The sequence below is a fragment of the Heterocephalus glaber genome, unplaced genomic scaffold (assembly GCF_053883595.1).
Source record: "Heterocephalus glaber isolate CG9 unplaced genomic scaffold, H.glaber_assembly_v1.0 deba00001442, whole genome shotgun sequence".
Classification (NCBI taxonomy): Eukaryota; Metazoa; Chordata; class Mammalia; order Rodentia; family Bathyergidae; genus Heterocephalus; species Heterocephalus glaber.
This window is the reverse complement of record NW_028258296.1, coordinates 3,814,402-3,833,578: the sequence shown is the minus strand read 5'-3', so window position 1 is coordinate 3,833,578 and position 19,177 is coordinate 3,814,402. Positions and strand designations below refer to the sequence as shown.

At 39.3% G+C, this 19,177-nt stretch overlaps 1 protein-coding gene across 5 annotated transcripts in view; it reads right to left on the bottom strand.

The window, feature by feature from the left end:
• Positions 1-19,177, bottom strand: part of Lepr (leptin receptor) — a 105,171-nt gene that overhangs the window by 72,570 nt on the left and 13,424 nt on the right. The window lies entirely within an intron of this gene.

The following is a 19,177-nucleotide window of genomic DNA, read 5'->3' as shown; positions in this document are numbered from 1 at the left end:
GGGCATTTGGGCTGCTTCCAAGTTTTAGCTATTACAAATTGTGCTGCTATGAACATGGATCCACATACATCACTGTGGTATGATTCTTTTAATTCTTTGGGGAAGAAACCCAGCAGAGGAATAGCTGGGTCAAATGGGATTTCCAGTGCTAGTTCTTTGAGGTATCACCACACTGATTTCCACAGTGCTTGCACCAGTCTACACTCCCACCAGCAGTGGAGCAGGGTTCCTCTTTCCCCACAGCCCCACCAGCATTTGTTATTGCTTGATTTCATGATAGCAGCCATTCTTTCTGGGGTGAGGTAAAATCTCAGCTTTGTTTTCATTTGCATGTTTCAAATGACCAGTGATGCTGAACATTTTTTTCATATGTTTATTTGCTATTTCTGCTTCTTTGTCTGAGAAATGTCTGTTCATTTCAGATGCCCATTTTTGGATTGGGTCTTTAAATTTGGGAGGTCTGATTTTTTTAAGTTCTTTATAGAATGGAGATAGTAGACCTTTGTCTGAGGAACAGCAGGTGAAAATTTTTTCCCACATTGTGGGTAGTCTCTTCACACTACTGGTCGTTTCTCTTTGCTGTGCAGAAGCTTTCTGTTAAGAAGAGATCCCACTTGTTGATTGTTTGTGGTAGTTCACGGGAAACTGAGGTTTTGTTCAAAAACTATTTTCCTACACCAATGTCTTCAAGAGTTCTACCTAACCTCCATTCCAGCCGGTTCAGCATTTCTGTTTTAATATTTAGATCTTTAATCCATTTTGATTTTAGTTTAGTGCATGGTGAGAGATACAGGTGTACTTTTAATGTTTGGCAAGTTGAAACCCAATTTTTCCAGCACCATTTACTAAAGAGGTTATCTTTCCTCCAGTGAGGGTGTTTGGGTCCTTTGTTGAAGATGAGGTAGCTAAGTGTGTCTGGAGTTGTTTCTGCATCTTCTAATCTATTCCACTGGTCCTCTGGTCTGTTTCTTTGCCAGTACCATGCTGTTTTTATCACAGTAGCTTTGTAGTATTGTTTCAAGTTGGGGAATGTGATACCCCCTGCCATGTCTCTGTTGCCTAGAATTGCATTGAATCTAAGTAGCAGTTTTGGAAGTATGGCCATTTTCATTATGTTGATTCTTCCTACCCAGGAGCAAGGGATGTCTTTCCATTTTCTGGTATCGTCCTCAATCTCTCTTTTCAGAGTGCTATAGTTTTCAGAGAAGAGGTCTTTGATTTCTTTCATTGGATTGATTCCTAGGTATTTCAGGTTTTTGGATGCTATTGTGAAAGGAACTGTTTGCCCTATTTCTGTCTCAGTGAGTCTGTTGTTCGTGTAGAGGAAAGCTATTGATTTTTGTATGTTGACCTTGTATCCAGACACTTTACTGAATTTGGTTATTAAGTCTAGAAGACTTTTGGTGGAGTTCTTGGCATCTTCTATATAGAGTATCATGTCATCTGCAAATAATGACAATTTGACTTCTTCATTTCCTATCTTTATTCCTTTTATTTCCTTCTCTTGTCTGTCATGGCTAATGTTTCCAAAACTATATTGAACAGGAGTGGTGATAGTGGACATCCTTGTCTTGTTCCTCATTTTAGTATGAAGGATTTCAGTTTTTGACCATTTAGTATGATATTGGCTGTTGGTTTTTCATAGATGGCTTCTATCAGTTTGAGGTAGAGATCATCTATTCCAATTTTTGTAGGGTTTTTATCATAAATGTGTGTTGGATTTTGTCAAATGCTTTTTCTGCATCGATTGAGATGATCATATGGTTTTTGTCCTTGGCTCTATTGATATAGTATATTACATTGATTGATTTGTGTATGTTGAACCATCCCTGCATCCCTGGGATGAATCCCACTTGGTCAGGGTGTATGATCTTCTTGATGATCTTCTGCATTGTTTGCCAGCATCTTATTAAGGATTTCTGTGTCTATGTTCATTAGTGAAATTGGCCTGTAGTTCTCCTTTTCAGTTAGGTCTTTCTCTGATTTGGGGATCAAGGTGATGCTTGCTTCCAGGAATGAATTCGGGAGTATTGCTTCCCTTTCTATTTCATTGGAGAGTTTAAACAGTAGTGGCAGTAGTTCCTCTCTAAATGTCTTGTAGAATTCAGCAGTGAAGCCATCAGGACCTGGGTTTTTCTTCGTTGGTAAGTTTTTAATTATGTTTTCAATTTCATTGATATTGGGTTGTTTAGAATTTTTAGGTTTTCACACACATGTAACTACCGAATAGTTTCTCTAGTGTGAGAAACTGAAAGTGTAAACAAGGACTAAAAGGTATAACAGATACTGTGAACTAGGAAGAAAAGGGGCAGGGCACGCCCACCAGCCTCCCGTGGAGCCGCACGGGCAGAGCCGCGTGTGCTGAGCCCCAGGACTGACTGAGCCCAGCTCTGTCTGGCTGGCTACGCCTACTTGCGACCAAGAGCTGGTAAGGACCTCTCCCCCTGGGCGCACCCACCAGCCCCTGTGGAGCCGCGTGGGCGCCTGCAACAACAGAGCCTCCCCGCCCCACCGCCGCCACCTCTGGCCTCTTGACTGTGCAGCTACCTGGTTCCACACTACAGAGGCACAGGGGGACATAAAGGCCATTGTCCTGAGCGACAGAAGTGAACAAGAGAGAGAGGGCCTCTCTCAGGCTCCTTGATGAAAACTGAAGCCCACTGGAAAAGTGAAGAGAATCTCTGCAGTAAAGGCCCAGCAGACCACCGTGCTTGCTAAGTTGGAGGGATCATCATCTCCCACCGGAACCTGGACTATCTTCAGGGGAAGGGCAGCTGGAACCTGCAGTAGAACCTTGCAGAGTTCAACCTTGCAGGAGAACAGGGAACTCAACTTGGGACTTGCAGCCAGAAATCTGCCTGAATCTCACAGGTCTGCTACTGGCTTGCTGAGACTCATTGGCTTGTATCTCCACACTGCTGCCCACATTGTCTATTTTGACAGAAGAGATATACTCTGAAGGAGGCCCTTCATTTTTATCTTTTATTTGTTATTTTCAAAATCACCACTATTTTTTTGCTCTTATTTTTAATTTTTTTCCTTGTTTTTCTACTCTTTTAAAATTTTTATTTTTCTCTTTTTTCTTTCTTTTCTCTTTTCTCTCTCTCTCTCCCTTGCTCCCTTGCTGTCCCACATTGTTCTTCATCTCTCTTTATGTTCCTGTCCTGGTCCTAATTCATATTTCATCTTTATTTTTCTTTTTTTCTCTTTCCTTCTCTCACCTGTGTCCTCTGGCCTCACTGCTAACCTTCCCCTATCCTTCTACCTACCTATCCCTCCCTCCCCAACTCCTTCTAACTCCCCATTCCAAAGGGTAAAGTTGCTATATTGAAGAGTTTATTCACTATAAACATATGTCGGGTTGGTCCTTGCTTTTGATTTAATTCACGCAGTTAAAGGTGATAGATTAATAAGTACCACAAATTGTCATTTTCTAAGAGGTTCTGGATGCTATTGTGTTGCTAATTGTATCACTTGGGCTAAGGTGTTGTGATTGATCTAATCAGTTGTCCTTCCTGGTATAATGAAAATGAGACAGCCTCAGAGCCATTAGAGACTCAAAACCTAAAGACTAGCTATATCTGGAAGATACCTCTGAGAAGCAATCATTCCACAAGGGTTCTAAATACATCAACAAAAACACTTACAATAAACAACTTCAAAGTATCAACCCAGGAACTAAACCCAGGACAGTACCAAAAACAAAAATGAGAAGACATTTAAGTAAGGCACAAACGCAGGGTTCCACTCCACAAAAGGCAAATTCTGGGGCAAACGAGGTGGAAAAGTCCCGTAACCAACCACCTAGACACTCTGAACTGATAGCACAGGAAGTAACAAAACAGATGAAAGAGGCTCTAGAAAAATTCAAAACAGAAATAATCTCCCAGATAACTACAGAGATGGTGAGCAGAGGGAAAGACATGATTTGAGGCTCTAGAGCAGAAACAGATAAAGAAATAGATGAGCTCAGAAATATGCTGGAAGCCATGAATGCCCGGCATAAGAAAGAAATGGAAACCATGATCACCCAACATAAGAAAGAAATGGAATCCATGAAACAGATTCAAACAGATATTCAGGAGATTAAAAACTCCATTGAAAGCATGCACAGTAGATTAAGGGAATCTGAAGACAGAATATCAGATACAGAAGACAGGATTGTGGTGAAGGACCATGAAAACAAAGATTTCTTAAAAATAGTAAGGGACCACGAGAAATCAATCCAGCAGTTGCTAGATCATGCAAAGAAGAATAACATAAGACTGATAGGAGTCCATGACAAAACAGGAGAAAGTACAATTGACATTAAAAAAAACTATTCACAGAAGTAATAGTAGAAAACTTTCCAGACAGAGATGGAGAATTGGACATACAGATAAGTGAGGCATATAGAACTCCAACTAGCCATGATCAAAAAATCTACACCTAGACATATAATAGTCAAGATCCCAGAAACCCAACAGAAGAAAATCCTACAGGTAGTTAGAGAAAAGAAACAAATTACCTAGAAAGGAAACCCATCAGAATCACAGCAGAATTCTCAACACAAACCCTCAAATCAAGGAGAGCCTGGAGTGAAGTATTTCAAGCCCTAAAAGAAAATAACTTCCAACCTAGACTGTTGTGTCCTGCAAAATTATCTTTCAAAATCAATGGGGAGGGCCGAGGATTTAGCTCAGTGGTTTCACCACCTGCTCCACAAGCACAAGGATCTGAGTTTGATCCTCAGCACCAAAAAAAAAAAAAATCGATGGGGAAATTAGATACTTGCACAACAAAGAACACCTGAGAAATTTCATGAACACCAAACCAGCACTCTAAACAATTCTAAGCAACATCCTAGAAAAAGACAATGAATGTCACAACTCCATGAGGCCCAACAGAGGGAAGCCACCGAGCAAGGTAAGACACTAAAGGGAAAGGAGGAAAAAATAAGAAATAAAAGAGCCAACAACAGGAAGAAAAGGGGCAAAGGAGAAGGGGAAGTGGGAAGGGTAGGGGAAAGGAAAGAAGGGAATGGAATTAATATGAGAAAATGAAAAAAATGGAAACAAAGTCTTTGTAAATAGGGAGGGATGGAGGGGTGAAGGGAGGGGAGGGGAAGAGGGGAAAATAAGAACCAAGAGAGATTATGTAAAAGCGCAAATTTCCAATGATGAATGTCATTATATTGTATACCTAAAATGTACCAATAAAATGAAATTTTAAAAAAAAAGAATTTTTAGGACTTCTTCGTTCAACTTTGGTAATTCATACTTATCTAGGAATCTGTCCATTTCTTCTGTATTTTCCATCTTATTGGCGCATAGAATCTCAAAGTAGGTATTGATGATCCTCTGGATTTCTGCTAGGTCTGTTGTGATTTCATCCTTTTCATTTCTAATTGTATGGATTTAGGCCTTCTTTTCCTTTTTCTGATAAGGTTGGCTAAGGGTTTGTCAATTTTGTTTATTCTTTTTAAGAACCAACTCTTGGCTTCACTGAGTTTTTGTATCATTCTCTTAGTCTCCACTGCATTGATTTCTGCTCTGATCTTTATAATTTCCTCCCTTCTATGAGCTTTGGGTTTGTCCTGCTCTTCTTTTTTAGAAAGTTGAGGTTCAGCATCAGGTTGCTTAATTGGGCTCTCTCTGGTTTCCTAATATGAGTATTGACTGCTATGAATTTCCCTCATAAGACTGCTTTCATTGTGTCCCATAGATTCCGATATGTTGTATTGTCATTGTCATTTATTGAAGGAACTATTTGATTTCTTCTTTAATTTCCTCTGTGACCCATTGGTTATTCAGAAGTGTGTCGTTCAATTTCCATGTGTTTATGAAATTTTTGCAGTTTCTTTTGCTGTTGATCTCCGATTTCATCACACTATGGTCTGATAATATACAGGGAATAACTTCAATTCCTTTGCACTTATTTAACCATGTTCTGTGTGTGAGTATGTGGTCTATTTTGGAGAATGACCCATGTGCAGCTGAAAAGAATGTGTATTCTGATTTTGCGGGGAGGAACACTCTGTAAACATCTGTTAAGTTCATTTGTTCAAGAGTTCAATTGAGTTCTAGTATTTCATTGCTTAATTTTTTTCTAGTTGATCTATCTATTTTCTCCATCAATTCTGAAAGAGAATTTTTCAGGGTACATCAGTCTGGGTTTGAGGCTGTTTTCCTTTAGGGCTTGAAATACATCACTCCAAGCTCTTCTTGCCTTGAGGGTTTGCACTGAGAAGTCTGCTGTGATTCTGGTGGGCTTTCATTTGTATCTGATGTTTCTGTTCTCTAACTGCTTGTAGAACTTTGTTCTTCTGTTGGGTTTCTGGAATCTTAACTATTATATGCCTACGTGTAGATTTTTTTTCATCACGGCTAGTTGGGAGTCCTATATGACTCACTTATCTGTATGTCAAGTTCTTTTCCCCTGCTTGAGAAGTTTTCTGCCATTACTTCTGTGAAGTTTTTTTATGTTGTCTGCACTCTCTCCTGTTTCTTCATTGATTCTGATCAGTCTTATGTTATTCTTCTTTGCATCGTCTGGCAGCTGTTGGATTGATTTCTCATGGTCCCTTACTATTTTAAAGGAATTTTTCTTTTCCTGGCCACTAGTTGCAATCTTATCTTCTGTATCTGAAATTCTGTCCTCACATTGACTCATTCTGCTGCATAAACTTTCAGTGGTGTTTTTAATCTCCTGGAAATCTGTTTGCATCTGTTTTATGGATTCCATTTGTTTCCTATGTTGGGATTCCATCATGTTCCTCAGCTCCTCTTTTTTTTAATCTGTGTCCTCTCTAGATTTATTAATCATGTCTTGCACTATGGGCACAATCTCTGCTGTTATCTGAGGAATTATTTCTGATTTCATTTTTTCCAGATCCTCTTTCTTTGCTAGTTCAGGGAGTCCAGGTGTTTGAGTATCAGATTTTTCCATCTCGTTTCCCTTTGTGGTTGCTTTAGGTGATCTGAAGTCTCGTTTTGAGACTTGTTTATGTGTTTTCTCATTTCAACTGGGAGGGAGGATGCTGCTGGCACCCACAAAGCTCACCTCCTCGGCACTGGGTGGGACTCTGCTCCTCTGCGATGCAGGCGGTGGTACGGTAGCCCAAAAGGCTCAGCTGCTTGGCACTGGGGGCCTCTGTTCCTCTGAACTGGGGGCAGTGGTACAGCAGGCCAAAAGCTGTTTTCCAAAGTGAGGGTCATTGTCTGCTGATGATGGCAGAGCCTTGCTCCAAAATCCTAAAGGCCTCCACTACAATTCACCTTCAGGAGCTGCCAGAGCCTCCAAACAGCATCCCTACCTGCCACTGCCACCTCAAGTACCATCAGATCTGCTGGATCACATGGCCCAGGTGGCAGAGCAGCCTACACAGCCACCTGAACCTGTTGCAGAGCCTTCTCTGGTTCTGAGAACTTCTCAAAAGTAGAAGATTTCTGAGTTACTTGGTAAATGGACCAAAGTAGAACACCCAAGTGAGGAACGTGTTACCTCCGAAATCCAAATAGACCCATTAGGCAGTGTGCCTCCTTCTTGGATGTCAGAGGGGCCAGATGCAACAACTTAGCCTTCACTTTAGAAAGGGTATCTCTGCATGCCCTATACTGCTGGACTCACTGAGGTAAAAAGGCTTTGAATTTTAGTTGCATTATTTCCCATCCTCTGACATGCAAATGCTTTACCAACAAGTACAGAGCTGTTGCTACTTCTTGGTCACTTGGTCCAATCAACATATTGTCATCAATGTAATGGATCATGCAGTGCCTTGTAGAAGAGACAGACAATCAAAGTCCCTTTGAACTAAGCTGTCACACAGGGCTGGAGAACTGATATACCACGAGGTGGGACAGTGAAGGTACATTACAGGCCTCACCATCTAGAAGTAAATTCTTTCTGGTAGGCCTTATGGACAGGTATGAAGAAAAAGACATTTGCCACATCAATAGCTATATACTAGGCTGTAGGAGATATGTTCTGATCAAGCAAGGAAACCACATCTGGTATGGCAACTGCAATTGGAATTACCACTTGATTAAGCTTACAGTAACCCATTCTCATTATCTGATCCACCTGTCTTCTACACAGGCCAAATACTAGAAAAGTTAAATGGTAATGTGGTGGGAACCACCACCCCTGCATCTTTCAAGTCCTCAATGGTGGCACTAATCTCCGCCGTCCCTACAGGGATGCAATATTGTTTTTGATTTACTATTTTTCCAGGTAGAGAAAACTCTAGTGGCTTCTACTTGGCTTTTATCACCAAAGTAGTGCTCACACTACAGGTTAGGGAACCAATATGGCAATTCTACCAAGAACAAGTATATCTATTTCAATTATGCATTCAGAAACTAGGGAAATGACCACAGGATGGATTCAGGGACCTACTGGACCCACTGTGAGTCAGATCACCTGACCTCCAAAGGCCCCTATGGAAAGCCATAATGATGTTTTTGGTCTCTTGGAAGCAGTGTTGGCTCAGAACCAGGATCCAGTAGTCCCCAAAATGTCTGATCATTTTGTTTTTCTCGATGTACAATTATCCTGGTAAAGTCCATAAGTGCCCTTTGAGGAAAGATGAGAGAAAAGATAGGTAGTGCATCAAAGTTCTTCCCAAAGGGGCCCAACCTACCCTTCATTCAAGGGACTCTGGGCCTGTACACAGGCTCAAATCTAGGAATTGATTGAAGTGCTATGATTTTCTGTTGTTATAATTTGAGGTAGATTTTTGTTTACTTGCCTTGGAATTTTTCTGCTTGTAAAAATTTAGTAGGCTTCTTATCCACTTCACTTCTGGGAACACTGTGATTAATCAGCCAATGCCACAGGTCCACTCAAGTCAGACCATACCCATCAGTGCTCTGCCTCTGCTGTCCTTTACAGTAAATACACCCACCTTGCCTTCAGTAGCTGAGTGCTGCCACTTAGCCCCTGCCACTCCGAGATCCAATTATACCCATCACATTTGTACACTGATTCACATTTCTTTAGGATTTCTAGAAACTGGTCTGGTGTTTGGAATCATTATGATCTGGTCATATTAATACATGCAAATTCCCTCTGCTTCTTAATATTACCTGTTTCTGATACAAAATGTTCTTATAAAATAAACTCTAGTCCTAGTTTCATAATCAGGATGTGTCACAGATACAACATACCATTGGATTGCTTTGATGCAACTAAGGACTAATAATTCAGCCCCAAAATTGACTTAACTCAAAGTTAACTCAACTAACCTAAGTGATCAAAAAGATCAGCTGTTATTCTTATGTAAGAAAACCATTCATTTACTTACTGGTCCATGAAAACACAAGCTATTCTGATGGTCTGAATGCTTGCATCAGGTTTCATTCTTGTATAACAAACATACAATCACAAGTGTAACCAGGGCATCAACACAACCCTCAAGAGCAGTGAAAGGTCCCATCTCACATCAATTCAATACAAGAAATATTTATGTGTACCCTAAGTTATAACAAAAGAACATACAGAGGTTTATAGAAACAAAAACAATACAGAAGAATGATAGATAATGTAAAACTGTGAGAAAAAAATCAGGCAAAGGGCAAACTAGAGGGAAGGTGAGCAAAGTAATTCTAATATGCCAGACACCAATCATCTGAATATGCTCCAAAAGAAGGAGACATAATTTGCTTTCAACATTCTTATGGGCAAATAAATTCAGAGTACTCAAAGTAAAATAGCTTAGGGGAAAAGTATAAATAATCCTAACACTAAGAAAAGTAGGCATTTTTCCTGGTTAACTTCCTAAGATAACAAGTACAGTACCAGAGCTTCATGTGATTTCAAGATTCACTGATTTCTCACTCCATCCATCACCATGCCTTCACCACCATAAGGCCTCGCCGTGATACTCTACCTCACTCTAAGTCCAGAAACATTGGAGCCAAGTGACCGTGGACTGACACCTCTGAAACCATGAGGTAAAATAAACCTTTCTTATTTAAGTACTTTCTCGGGTATCTGTCACATCAACAGAAAGCTAACCAATTGCCCTTACAGCTGTAATAATTATTATGATAACCACAGTTATAGACATGAGCAATGCAATCTGTGTTTCCACTTCCAAAGTACACTAATTCATAAACATACACTGATGACTGACCTTACGAAGCAGATAAAAGTGGTGTCTATTAAAAACAGCGTAATCATTAGATCTGTAACCCTACTTTTCAGAAATAATAACATGAGTTCTTACATTTCAATTATTCCCCACTGCTCTTTCGAGTCACTACAACTCCTCAGTCTTTCCCCTGAGTTGGATTCTTCAGGGAGATCATTCATCAAGGTCTTAGGTGGATTCGAGATTTATCTCCTAAATTTGGTAAATTGTTTGTATACAAATAATACATTAGAAAAAATGCTGTGCATTTTGTTTGTTCCCTTCCTACTTAAGAACATAGTGTTGCCATGTGCAATACAATTTAACCAGAACATAGAAAAGAACACACAGTGTTTCTCATCCATATTTGATTTTTAAAAAGCAAATATTTTCATACATTCACTGGAACATCATAGGTTTTGTAAATATTTGTTGAATCACTTATGTAGATAATAACCATCCTGGTGGTTTTTAAAGCACTTTTATCAGTTATTTAGGAATTTAGAAAGAGAGAAAAACCTATATTAAGATATACAAATATTTGAAGAAACCTTTATAATGTGTACAAAGACTCCTCCATATCCTGATGTAAATGATGTGTCTATGATTCCTGGATGTGTAGCCAATAACTCAACTTGCATAACACATCAAACATAGCACAGTGGAAGTATCACTAACCCTTCAGTTATTACTATAAACTTTAAACAAAAAAATCCAAAACTATATTCCATTGGATGCTCATATTATGTGTTTTCAGAGGGAAATCAGACTGTTTAATTTCTATTGTGAATCATTGTGTTATTTTTGTCTATCAAGTGTCCTCAAACACAAAACAAAACAGTCTCAGTGTTTGAACAAGTAATTGGACAGAAAGAAAATGATTTGCAACTTGCTCCAGTGATCTCAAAAAGCCTCTGAGTTTATAGAGAACTTCGTGAGTAAGAAGAGCAATTCGGATAATTCCATTGCTTTGATGAACGAATTCAACGAACCCCATCTGCCCCTAAGTTTTGGAATTTTCCTTTTGTTAGAGAAGAATCCAACTCTTTCTCAAATAACAGCAGTCAAGCATTTTATTTAAATATAAATAAGAAACACTATTTCTTCAAATATCAAAAATTTAACAAAATAAATGTGGGGTAACTTATTTTTAGTAATCTTATAACATGAAGTACATTTACTTTTGTTTCTTTGAGTGGGATAGAAATTGGTCATGTTATTCTCATTTAATTACTGTTAAAACTTCAATTACTTTTAAAATTTCTATCTTTTTTATTTTTTATTTTAATGTAATACAACTAGACATTAATAAAGAAAACATAAAAAACTTCTATGAAAAAATAAAATTTCATTACAAAATAATTAGAGAATAACAATGGTAAATACCCTGCGTATCATGATCTTAAAAGAATCTATTTTAGGGCCAGGGATTTAGCTCAGTGGCACCGCACCTGCCTCGCAAGTGCAAGGTCCTGAGTTCAATCTCTGGTACCAAAAACAAAAAAGAATATATTTTAAAATGTTCCATTATCCTAGCATAAGCATTTGTCACTTTGAAAACATAATTTTAAGTACTATGACCCTGATATGACTCTAATTGTGCAATCTTGTCAGAAATTAATTCCTAAAATAATGCAGAAAGATAAAATATGATTCATAGACCTCAGTGTAATCAAGTCAAGAAAGCTGGGTCACCAGGTTGCATCTCACCTACACAGAAACTTAAAATTTGTACATAAACTGACTCATTTAAATACTGAATTTAACAAATATGAATTACTATACAAAGAACTGGAAATATAAGAATTAATTTATTTTATGGTGTTTTTACACATCAAATTAGCATAATGTCAATACGAATACAGTGCAATGGGCGGTCAGGTTAAGAGTCAAGATCTTCTCTTCCTCCTGAGACATCTTTGGAATTACAGTAGAGGAAAGCATATCACTCACGACAACAGGGACAATGGGGAGGACCAGCAGCAAAGGAGAGCTGTGATCATTCAGGAAAAGCTGACAAGCAGGCCCTCTGATGGGTCTGCAGTGTGAGAAGGAAGAGAATCGATGGCCCCAAGATGGAAGGCAACGCGACACCTGCTAAAGCAGGGAAATGTGAGAAGGCAAAGAAGACAGAAACTCCAAATTAGAATACGAAGTCATGGCCTCTGAAAAACAAAAAAGATTTTGAAAACTGTATTCTGAAAAATATAAAGAATAAGTAGAACACTAAAAAAAACTATGAAGGAAGACATGATGGAGGCCCACACATGCTTCCCCAATAAGAAAAAGTAAAATTAATTGGAGGACTCTTTACAAAAAAGCAAGATATAAATATGAACCAAAATAAAATATGACATAATTTTGAGCAAATGCAACAATTAAATAGTCCATGTAAAAAAAGGAAGAATCTCTTTAATCTCGATTCCAGGAACATTCTCAGAAGCAAAAGTGAGCCTTTCTGTTTTGAATTGTTGTGTCTTTATTCTTGACAGTCTAGAGTATGAAATTATTTGGAAAAATATTGTTATCAACAGCTCTAAGTTGAAAAGCAAGTAAATAAAACAGACTTTAAATATGAAAAAGAATTCCTTAATCAAAATACTTGATTTATACTTTCCTTATAAAAATGATATGATTCTTATCTAAATAATTCTAAAGGAACTCTTTCAATAATCATAGAACAAAACTCTAAATGAGTAGAGTCCTGTAAAACAGTAAAATAGGTAGAAATTTTTAAAGAAGTCAGTGATGTTAAAAAAAAGTATCTTAAAAATGCATAGTGTCTTAGATTTAAGGAATTATCCCCAGTCAGGGTAGGTTACTTCTAGTTTAAGAATCATGAATGATTTCATAAAGTGGATATTTCACTGCCTGTGTTAGTGACCTTTTCATCTCAGTGACCAATTACCTGAGAAAAACAACTTACAGAAGGAAAGGTTTATTTTTGGCTCACGGTTTCACAGGTTTCAGTCTATGGTCTGCTGGGGCCATTGCTTTGGGCCTGAGGGGCCAGAAACAACACAGCGGGAGGGCATGGTCGGGGAGAGCTGCTCATGTCAGGGCATCCGGGAAGCATGATGAAAGGGAAAGAGCCAGAGAAGGGGCCAAATTCTAGGCGTAGCCTGAGGTCACACATCTGTGACCCACTCCCTTCAACGAGGCCTCACCTCATAAGTTTCTACCACCACCCAATAATGCCATCAAGTGTGACCTCATCAGTGAATTAATCTGCTATTAAACTACAGCACTCATGATCCAATCACCTTCCAAAAGCCCCTCTGGACACCTGAGACTGCAGAGAAACATTTTAGACCTGAACCATAACACTGCCCTCGAAGAATGGGGAGGAATATGAAGCACCCTGTACGCATTGTAAGATTCCCACAGAACTTCTGGTCAGCAGAAAGAAAAATCAACAAAGGATGGGGCAAAGGCACTAGGAACTCCCATGTGAGAACTGATGTTCAGGTTTGGAGTCATGTTAGTCAAAAGACCAAAAAGCCACTTGCCCACATCACTGCTTTTGATCACCTATTTCATAGACGACTTTTATAGACTGTTTTTTACAACTTCCTGGTGCTGTGAAAAGCCTTTTCTTCCCCAAATTAGACTTGTGACTAGCAGTTGTGTTGCAAGATGCCCATGTCACCATATTATAATAATATAATAGTGATGATAATTAATGGGTGCTTATGTGTGTGCCAATATGTTTTCTCTCTGTTCATACATAATGCACACATACATATACCTGTGTGTATGTGTGTATCTATGTATATGTATAATTTATTTTCTCTTTCATCTATGAAACACTGACCTATTTGGTTCAGAAGTTCTGTTGGTACATACAGAAATCTAATTGTTCTATTATCTCATGTTTATAGATTCTTAATTTTCATAACTCAAATAACAGCTGCTAGTTAAAATAAAATGAGAAAATATAATTGTGAGAAAAATTAAATACTCCTATGCCTTCACAAAACAGGTATTTGGTAACAGCTGTTCTTTAACACGACTTTACATTTTTAAAGCCTATTACAATACCATTATAGAAGCTTCTGGGTCTCTACTGGCTCCATCCAGTTATCTAATACAAGCAGACAAACACTTATACACAAACTTTACAGAAGTACTGATCAAAGCATAGGATGTGGGGGCTGGGGATTTAGCTCAGTGGTTTCACCGCCTGCTGCACAAGCGCAAGGACCTGAGTTCAATCCCCAGTACCCTCCCAAAAAAGCATAGGATGTGGTCATTCATTCTTTCACTTGGACTTGTGCACTCTCGCTATCATATTCATTCTGTCTGTCTGTCTGTCTCTCTCTCTCTCTCCCCTCTTACTGACTTCTTTTACTTTTTGTTCATTCTGTAATGCCTGCCAGCTTCCAATATATGCTATAACTTGCTCATTAGCACATTTATATTTCACCTGGTCCCGTTATGTTTCACAAGCCCAGAGACGCTCAGCTGTTCTGACCAATATTTAGAATAATGCTTGACCCAGCATAAGTGCTCAATTAACATTTGTTGAACAAATAAATAAAATCCACCTTTCCTAATTAATTTTTTAAGAGAGAAAGAAGTAGCAAAATTACAACTTCACAAATGTCATATGCCAGGACATTATGAAAAGTACTTTAAGTCACTTGGCAAAAAAAAAAATGAAGTCAGAGAATGTTTTAAATTGATATAAGTGAAAACAGTATCTCAAATTTATTTCATATAAATAAGTAAATAAAAGGAAGCCCAAAGCCATAAATATTTATAAAAAGAAAATTGATGAGTAATAATGTGCTATTATTCCTTTATAAGCAGCTAGAATAAACATTTAATAAAACATTCATTTAAGTATTAAAACAGAAAAAAAATCCAATCCAAAGAAAGTAAAAGGGAAAAAATAATAAAGAGCCAAAACTAGCACAAAGAAAACAAACATACGAGATTGAGAATCAACAACTATAAAGTCAGTGTTTGGAAAGATAATAAAATTAATGTGACTCTTAGGAGGATGAAAAGTCACAGAGAACCAATATCAATGAAAAAGAAACATAAATGCATATAAATGGTCATGTACCATAGGTAAGCAGTTCATTCCAGGGCAAGTAAGACTTAATACTTTTAAAAACATCTAATATAATTAATCTCATTAATAAACTACAGGAGAGGGCCGGGGATTTAGCTCAGTGGTTCCAGCGCCTGCCGCGTAAGCGCAAGGTCCTGAGTTCGATCCCTGGTACCAAAAAAAAAATAAAAATAAAAATAAACTACAGGAGAAAAAGTGTCTCATTACATCAGTAAGTATAAAAAAGCATTTGATAATAGTCACCATTCAATTATGACAATTACATGCAAAACAGAAGCAGAAGGGAATTTCCTAAGCCTGAACCACAGCATCCACCAAAGCCCACAGCCCACATGGCTCTGAGGGGTGGACCGCTCCCCTCCATCAGCTTGACTTGGACATCACACTAGAAGGTCGGTCAGTGCAGCGAAGGAAGCAGGAGAAGGTGGGGAGATTATAAAAGAAGGAACAAAACTGTCATTATTCACAAAGAATGAGAAAGGCAGAAAATACAGGCGTATTTACATGTAAGTTTTCTAATGCACTGGAAACTTCAACAAGGTCACTAGTGAAAAATACAGCTGTCCTAGCCAAGCATTCTCAGCACTTCCCAATCCCTCCTCTGAGCCCAAAGTTATTCTGATACCAAAACCAGACAAGAACCAGATGCAAAAACACTACCAACTCAATCCAGCAATGTGAAAAGGATTTGCTACACCAAATATGATTCAACCCAGAATTTCTGGGTTGATTGAACTTATGAAAATCAGTAAATGTAATCCATCCTAAGAAAAGACATCATCATCTCAATACAAATGCATTCGACAATCCTAATGCCATTTCATGGCTTAAAAAGTCATGTTAGGTACATGTACCAACTCCCTACAATGAATGTAGTCATTGTGTAGACCATGGGCTGCAGCCTTGAAAATCATTAGTCAAATAAATCTTTCCTCCTTTAAGTTGCTTCCTCGGGTAACATACAGCATAACAAACCAGAGAATGCAATTATTCATTCCCTAACTCCTTATGCATATTGGAGCTTTGCTCTATCAAAAAGTAAAATTATTAAATCTGTAGTTGTCAAGACAATGTGGCATTGGCACATACACACAAAGAGGCCAAAGGAGAAATATACAGCCTAAAACAGACCCGTGCATTTATCAACTCTTAGTATCTGAAATACTCAATGCTTGCTGTTTAAAGCCACTACATTTTGGTGTAATTTGTTACATAGTACTGATAAATCACTAACAAACTCCTGCTTATGAGTATTTTCAGATTTATTCTACTTTTAGGACAGAGGAGAAATGACCTTTCCCAACTCCTGCAAGTTGGGTAGATTTTATTTCTAAAATGTGATCAGAAACTATGCATTGAAAACTAAAGTTGAATGGGAATGGGGTTAAGAAGAAGTAAAGAGTTGTGAACAGAGACAATAAAAAATTCCTTCAGAATGTTTTGCTGTTTTACAGGAAGAGAAGAAGAAATGACTTAAACTCATACATAGAATGTTAAGCAAAACTATCTACAAAAGAATGCCTGCTATGTTTGTGTTTTTCTTTTAAAAAGGGTAAAATGAGGCTTGTGATAAGGAAGGCATGAGCAATAAGTTGCAAGGCAGGAGCAGTGTTCCCCGTCCTGAGAGATGATTAGCAGGCTATTTGCCTTGTGTTATGATTTCTTGTATTGCTTGTCAACCAATATGTGTATTTGACATACCTCTCTCCACATGTGTTATAGTTCAAAGTGATGAAACTGTGTAGGGATAGACAAGATCCCTTATGCTAAAAGACAACAGATGAAATTTACTATGGAATCATGAAAAGTGTTCGAGAAGGAATACTCTGAATTATAAGCAGATCAAACTGGAAGAGAAACTCCAAAAGGCTCCACATACTAAGTCTGGCTGGTAGGTGAATATTTGTGCCTTTCTAGTTTAATTAAAATCGGAATGTGTAAATCACATGAAAGCTTAAGAATCAGACGAGACCATAAGCCTTTTTTCTCTCTTTGAACTCCACAGAACTTAGTTTTTAGTTTGTGTGTTTGGCTCTCAGAATAAAGAATGCGGTGCAGTATCTGCCAAGAGAATTCTTTTTTTATTTTTTCTGGAGATGTTTCTGTGTTATTTCCAAGACCTCCCGAAGTTACTGCACTTCACCAGCACTGGCCATCTGGTCCCATTATGTGATCTAAGTGTGAAGAGATGCCCCACGCTGCAGAAGAGGGAAAGCGCCTCTGCCACCCACAGCGACACCCCGAGCCACAGGGAGTTGACCTGGACCGTGTGCTCCCAATACGCCCACTATTTCAGCTGTTCTCCACGCAACCAGCAGCCCAGGTTCCATCACAAGCGACTTACTGGACTCTCCAGAGGAGATGGCCACCTCCTTCACCAGAGAACACAGGGCCACCACATGCCAGCACGATCGATGACATTTGCAGCCCACAAGCCAAAGGCACTAACAATCAGCTAACACATGTTCATAATCTAAAACTTCAAATCCATTCTACTCTCCCAAACTACATACCAAGGACACGTGGGTGGGAAAGACGATTTTATGATTGTAGGCCAAAGCCAACAAAAAGAGCTAGAAACACCTCAAAACTCATCCTAACTTGCACTAGATGTCAAATAATTTCGAAAATACCATCAGCAAAACATTTCAAGTAGCTACCAAAGCTCATTTATCATTCTCTGTCTGCTAAACAAGTCAAGATTTGTTTTTAATCAAAAAGGAAGCAAAGGTACACTGATACTTTACCATGATACCCCTTATCCAACTCTGTGTGTGTGTGTGTGTGTGTGTGTGTGTGTGTGTGTGTGTGTGTGGTATGAATTCCTAATCTCTGGTTTACCTGTTTAGTTAACCTCTGCTATTTTCTGGGATTCATTCCAAGACAACTGAATGTATTGCTAAAATTGGCATCTCTGCTATTGCACTTAATTTTACAAAGGCTCAGAAGTGGTCTGAAACCACTTCCTTAACATTCTGCACACAACCTTATTCTAAAAAGTAATAAACACTTTTCAAGAGCAGTAATTGACAGGAAAGATACAATTTTGTTTTCCTCCAAAACAATCTTTATTTCCTCCAAATGTACAATCCTGGAACAGAATGTATGCTATGTATGACAAAGCCTCATGTTTTTGTGGCAGTGTTGCAAATAATGGTTTGAAGAGAAGCATGATTCCTTAAGTCAGCATGGGAAGTGATCTAAATAGTCATAGGTAAAACTACACATTTCCGAGCTCTTTACAAATATTTTGCTTTCACCACAACATTTGGCTGGAAACTCCTGAAAGCATAATAAATGCACAGAAGCCAAATGCCAAGTTCAACACAGACTTTTTTGATTTCGTGAGATTAGCAATATTCGTAACAGGTTAAAGAGTTAAAGAATCGTATATTTCTCAACTGTGACACACGTTAGGTATTATTTTTAAAGGCCCGCAGAAACTATCCTAATCCAACTGGTTCACTTGAAACATGAGGAAACTGGGGCCCACGGGAGTTCAGGTAACCATAGCGACGCTGACAACGTATAGGAAATGGTACCCAAACTCAGTGTTTGTGATTCCGAGTGAGTGCACAGGTCTGAAAACACCTGCCAGAGTGAGCTCCGACCCCGCGGCGTCCCGGGAGCCTCCGGGTTACCTCTGCTCCCCAGCCTCACCCCGTCCCGGTGGGCAGGGAAATCGCACCCGGCCTCGCCTCCCCGCGGCTTCCCGGGCCCGGGCTGGGTCTGCCTCCCGCGCCACGGAACCCCCAAGTAAGCTCCGGGCTGGGCCCGGCTGGGCTCGGGAGTGCTCGGCTCGCTTTGCCGTTGCTTTGTGATTCGCCGGCGCCGAGTCCTCGCCCGCCCGGCAGGTCCCTCTCGGGGCTCACGGTTCGGGTCGCGGTCCCCGGTTCCGAGGCCCACGGTGCGATCGCGCGTCCCGGGTCGCTGGTGGCCCCGGCTGGGCGCGCCCTCCGGGCCCCGCAGGTGGCTTCGCCTCCACC